Here is a 5,064-nt window from a genome sequence, read left to right as displayed (position 1 = left end):
CGGCGACAGCGTAGGCTGCAGTCCCTGCTGCAGGGGGTTGCCATGGGCTACCGTGTGTAGCCAGCAGCCAGCGTGAGCGGCCAGCAGCCGCCTCCAGAAGCCGGCGACTGATCTGCCTCACCCGGGAAGAGCACGATATTGGTGCCAACTTGGGCCAGTGAAGCAACGTCCTCCACAACTAGACTGAAGAGCAAGACGACAGCACCTTGTCTGTTCCTCTTCCCCTGATTCCCCAGCACTGTTCCCATCCCCCCAATTCCCCAATAAAAATCTTTAAAAAAAAAAAAAAGCAGCATACATTTAGCCTCCTGTGGATGCTCACTAAACTGTGGGTTAATTTATGAAAGAAAAGAACAATATTAAAGAACATATGTAAGAAGCATACCACTGAAGACCATGTGAAAGGTAGGATGGAATTGGGGGCATAAAGCTTTTTAACTCTCTCAGAATCTCCCTCTCCCCATCTCAAATTTTGATTAGCGTTTGTACCCTTAACTTCCATACATCTTTTCTGGACAACAGGACTGTCTGCTTTTGGACAGCAACTTAATACATTTACATTTCACTTTTCCAACTCCCACTTCCACAAACAACAGCAATAATTCTTGTGCCAATAATAAGATTTCCATCACCCTCCAACCCTGCTCACCCCCATGCCAGACTTCTCAGTTCAAGAGTAGGTGATTAAAGTAATCTTTAATCCACTTTCTGAGGTCTTTAAGGAGTCTCTCCTCTCCCAGTTCATTTTCCTCTACTCACAAATAACACAACTGGCTAAAACACTACTTTTATAGGTTAGCCATCTTGGACGATTCTCCATAACCTACAGAATACATACCAAATACCCAGCATTCAAAGCCTTCTAGAACTTTGCCCCATTGCTATAATTTATTGTGCTAGACCCTCCTATAAAAACTATGGCTTTTGCCAAACAATTTTTCCTCATTTCCTAACAATCCATTTTTATCAGTTTCTGCTCACTCCCTTATCTTCATTGGAAATGCCTATACCCACCCACCATGTCTGCTTAGATTATACATATCCTGTGCATCCTTAATTGCCAAACTCTAGTCCAATCTCCTTCCCAGTACTTTGGCCACAATGCCTATCCTACATGAATTTCCATAGCCCTGAATATAGTACTCATTAAGGATTTGTTATGAACTATGTTGAAGTCATGACATTTATTTTTTAAATATATTATATTTTGATTTCTTTGCAGTGAGAACTAGCACAATTTCAAGCACAGAGTACACATTCAATAAACCCTGGCTTTGCGATTTATTGATTATTTGGCCTTGGGTCTTTAACTTGCTTATCTAACCTTTAGTCTTCTTATTGGTAAAATAAGAATGATTGCTACCTTGCAAGGTTGTTGTTAGAATTAGAAATAATATATGTTAAGGATCTTGTATAACAGAAAATATAATGAGGCACCCCCACTCTAAAGTAGATTATCATCTAGCTAGACAAATAGATATAAATTAAAAGAGGCAAACTGATATGGGGAAAAAATAGTAACAAAGAGTTAGAAGACTCAATTCTCCTCCCAACTTAACCTCTCTATAAATTAATGACTTTCCTTCTCTTTCTTTTCCTAGGTCTCAATTTTCTCATACCTAAATTCAAAGGAGGTGGTATATATGTGTGGTAGAAAATCCCAAAGGTCTTTTCCCACAGCAATACACAATAATTCTAGAAGCAGAAAATAAAAACAAGAGCATAGAGCTGTAATTCTGAATTGTGAGAAGTGTAGGAGTGTAGGAAAGTTATTCAAGGACATTTTTGAAGATGAGATTTGAGACAACTCTTAAAGAAATTGAAGGACATAAACCGGTTGGAAATGACAGTGGGGGAGGAGCCAAGAAGAAGCACAAGGAAAGGTTAACATCAATCAAAATCTTGGAGGAGTTATGAAGAAAAGCATGACCCCTGGCTGGATCTGAGGAGTTGGGGCTAATAGGCAATAGGACTTGAAAGGGAGGATCAGTTGATGGAAGCCTTGAACAACAGGCTGCAGAATTTAGATTTGAACTGATTGGCAATAAGGAGATGCTGAAGGTTCTGAACAAGGGAACGACATATTATCATTATGAACAAGGTGATAATAGCATTTAGGAAATAACATCATGGCAACTACTCTACTGTTGATGCAATATGGATACACTGGAGGCAGAGACATCCAAAAGAATCTATGGGAACCTTTCCTTCGAGGCTAGACTAAATTAGAATCCATCATCCCCAAGGATTTAATAATCCAGGTGTGAGGCGATAGGATCCTTGATTAGGATGATACGTTAGATTGTCTTATTGATCAAGATACTCATTTTATGCATTCATGACCACTGATATCAAGCTTGGTCACGTGACTTACAGTTCCCTTAACCTAATGAATATCATACATCTCATCCTCCTTAACTCAGAAGCCATGTAGCTTTCTTTGGCTAATGAAGTGTGGGTGGAAATAGTACATGCTACTTCCAAACAGAAGCGTTAAGAGCTACTTCGAGGTCCCACTAACTTCCCTTTTCCCTTTGTCATGAAACTAGTAATTTTCCTCAGAGGAGCTGCTCCATAAGCCTAGATACTGGAGTGAAAAGGAAGTCTGCTAGACCTGCCTTTGATCCAGAGCCAATACTCACATGTATACGAAATAAAAATTGTCATTGTAACCCACTGAGATTTTGGAATTATTTGTTATCACAGCTTATTCCAGCCTTAGCTGACTGATACAGATAACTGTAAAAGAAGAAGACTCCAGTAAAGAGAACAAAGAGAGAGAAGGGAGTTGCTCATTTAAGGAGGAAGAGGAAAGCAGCACCTCATGAGTTCAGGGCATTAGGACATTCCCTCAGCAGTGGTGAGGACCTTATTAAAGGTTTAGAGGCAGGGAGGATGCAAAGCGGTCATTAACCCTGTTCTTGACACTCGGAATGTGAGCTGACTTTAGGCCTTTTGAAGGGAGATCCCTTAGGTGTTAGGCCCAACTGACTTCCTCCCCACTCCTCACTTTTTAAATTTAACCCTAGTAAGGGGAGGATGGCACTAGATCCGATGGAAAGTAGCATTTCTGCGACTCCCAAACCAGGTCACTGACTGTGTTAAATGTTAGTCACAGGAATTTGGCCTTTAATCTGTAGGTGATGGGAGTGTAATGAGATGACAGTAGTCGGGAGGGAGACCATAGTGGAGTTGTGGCGGTGAGTTACACGGACTAAAGGCGGGAGAAGGGAATTAACGAATCTGAGGAAGCGGTGAAGGGGAGCTGACCTAGTGCAGGGCTGCAGGAATGAAGGTGGGTGGATGTTTTAGAGATCCAATTCATGTGACGAATTTACAGACTTCCTACTATTTGATAGCACGTTTGTCCTTTGCATTATACTTTAAATCTGTGAACCTTCCAAAAAAGAATCCAGAAATTAATCTCCACTCTCACAATCAACCCATCACAGAGCCTGCCATATCTTCTGTCTAATTGCCAAGGCCACTAATCTATCATAATAATAATGAGGAGGAGGATGGTGATGATGATGATGATGATGATAATAGTTATTTAGCATCTACTATGTGTCTGGCACTGTGCTAAGCATGTTATACACTTTTTTTTTTCATTTAATCCTAACTGTGAATGGGCCATGTGTTACGTTAATGTCGCTGAGCTCCTGACCCAGCCCTCTATACCCTGCTTTGCGATGCTGAAACTGGGACTGTGCAAATCCCATTTCTGCTTTGTCAGCTGATTCGTGCTTGGCTCTGCCAACAGGGGCCACAGAGGGAGGCTGCAAGGCTGTGGGAGGAAGAAGGGGCCTGCTGCTGCTTGTCTGCTTCCTATTCTCGTGTCTCCCCAGCAACGTCTCCTCCTCGCCCTGGCCGCGGAGCTCATGCCAGCAGCATAGTCGAATCCAGTTTGCTGTTTTATCAACATTCACAGAACCAGGCTCGTCACGCCTGCTCAGAGACCCCAGTGCCAGCCCAGCAGTGCTCTCCTCAGGGGCGTGAGTCCCGACCCTGTGGGAACCCTTCTTAAGTTTCTAAATTTTAATAATTCCAGAGCCTTCCTTTTTTTTCTCCCAGCCCCAAGGGTGGTTGCTACCTCTCCCAGCTGCTACCTCAGTGATACCTTAGTTGTGTCTTTTTACACTTTCAGTTGCCTAGTTAACAACTTTGTACCCTGTTAACAACCCTTTATATTTAATTCCTTCTGTTGAAAGAACTGGTGTCATTTCTGTCTCCTGCTGGGACCCAGACTGGTACAGTGAGGTAAATGTTATTCTTTCCTTTTCATAAGTAAGGTATCTGAGGCTTCGTATAAGAGAGATTAAGTAACTTGCCCAATGTCATGCTGATAATAATTGGATTCCAGTCAGGATTCAGACCCCCTCTTCACTCAGGAGCACTGGTCATAACTGGTCTCATTTCTGCTATATTCTGAGTCTTGTTATCTTGCTCACTCTCATGATTTTCTCTCCTGTGTGTCTTGGTGTGTGTCATCACTCAGGAGACTGCTCTTTTCCCTGTCTTCTGGGTGCAGAGTGGAAGGTCCAGAGAGTTAGGTGGTGCAGATGGCATCATTGGTGCAGCCAGGCCCGGGACCAGAGAGATGGCTCAATTGACCACTGCTAGTGCCACATCTACCATGTCATGAGGTCAGGACGTGCTAAACCAGGAACCACTTTAAAACCTCGGCTGAAAGTTCTCTCTATTCAGCTTCTCCTGGCAGCTTCTGGCAGAGAGAAATGAAGCACAGGATGTGGACAGCGGGTGGCCTGGGGTGGCCTGGCATGAGTGGGCAGGCAGTGGGCTCTGCCTGGAGCACCCCAGTGCTTGGCCTGTTTGTTTGGGAAGAAAGCAGAGGCTTTAAATCTTGGTCCTCTGTGCACAAAGCCATCCCAGGGTAATGTGGTTTTGCTTAGCCCCATAGCTGGACTGCCCTTCTTCAAACAAAACAAACAGAACATTGCAAACAGTCTGACCTCTCAAACTGCCAGTTTCTAGCCCTAGGAGTCAGGTCTGAAGTGGCCTGTGCTGTGGGTGAGGCTGGGTGCAGTGGAATGGGAGAGGAGC

General features: G+C 43.5%; 1 protein-coding gene across 3 annotated transcripts in view; it reads right to left on the bottom strand.

Moving 5' to 3' along the window:
• The window catches only part of ITGB6 (integrin subunit beta 6), a 129,759-nt gene that overhangs the window by 92,864 nt on the left and 31,831 nt on the right, over positions 1-5,064 (bottom strand). The gene's annotated exons all lie outside the window — the stretch shown is intronic.

The sequence above is a fragment of the Hipposideros armiger genome, unplaced genomic scaffold, assembly GCF_001890085.2.
Source record: "Hipposideros armiger isolate ML-2016 unplaced genomic scaffold, ASM189008v1 scaffold_30, whole genome shotgun sequence".
Lineage (NCBI taxonomy): Eukaryota > Metazoa > Chordata > Mammalia > Chiroptera > Hipposideridae > Hipposideros > Hipposideros armiger.
The sequence above is the reverse complement of the archived record's forward strand: the minus strand, read 5'-3'. Positions and strand labels throughout refer to the sequence as shown.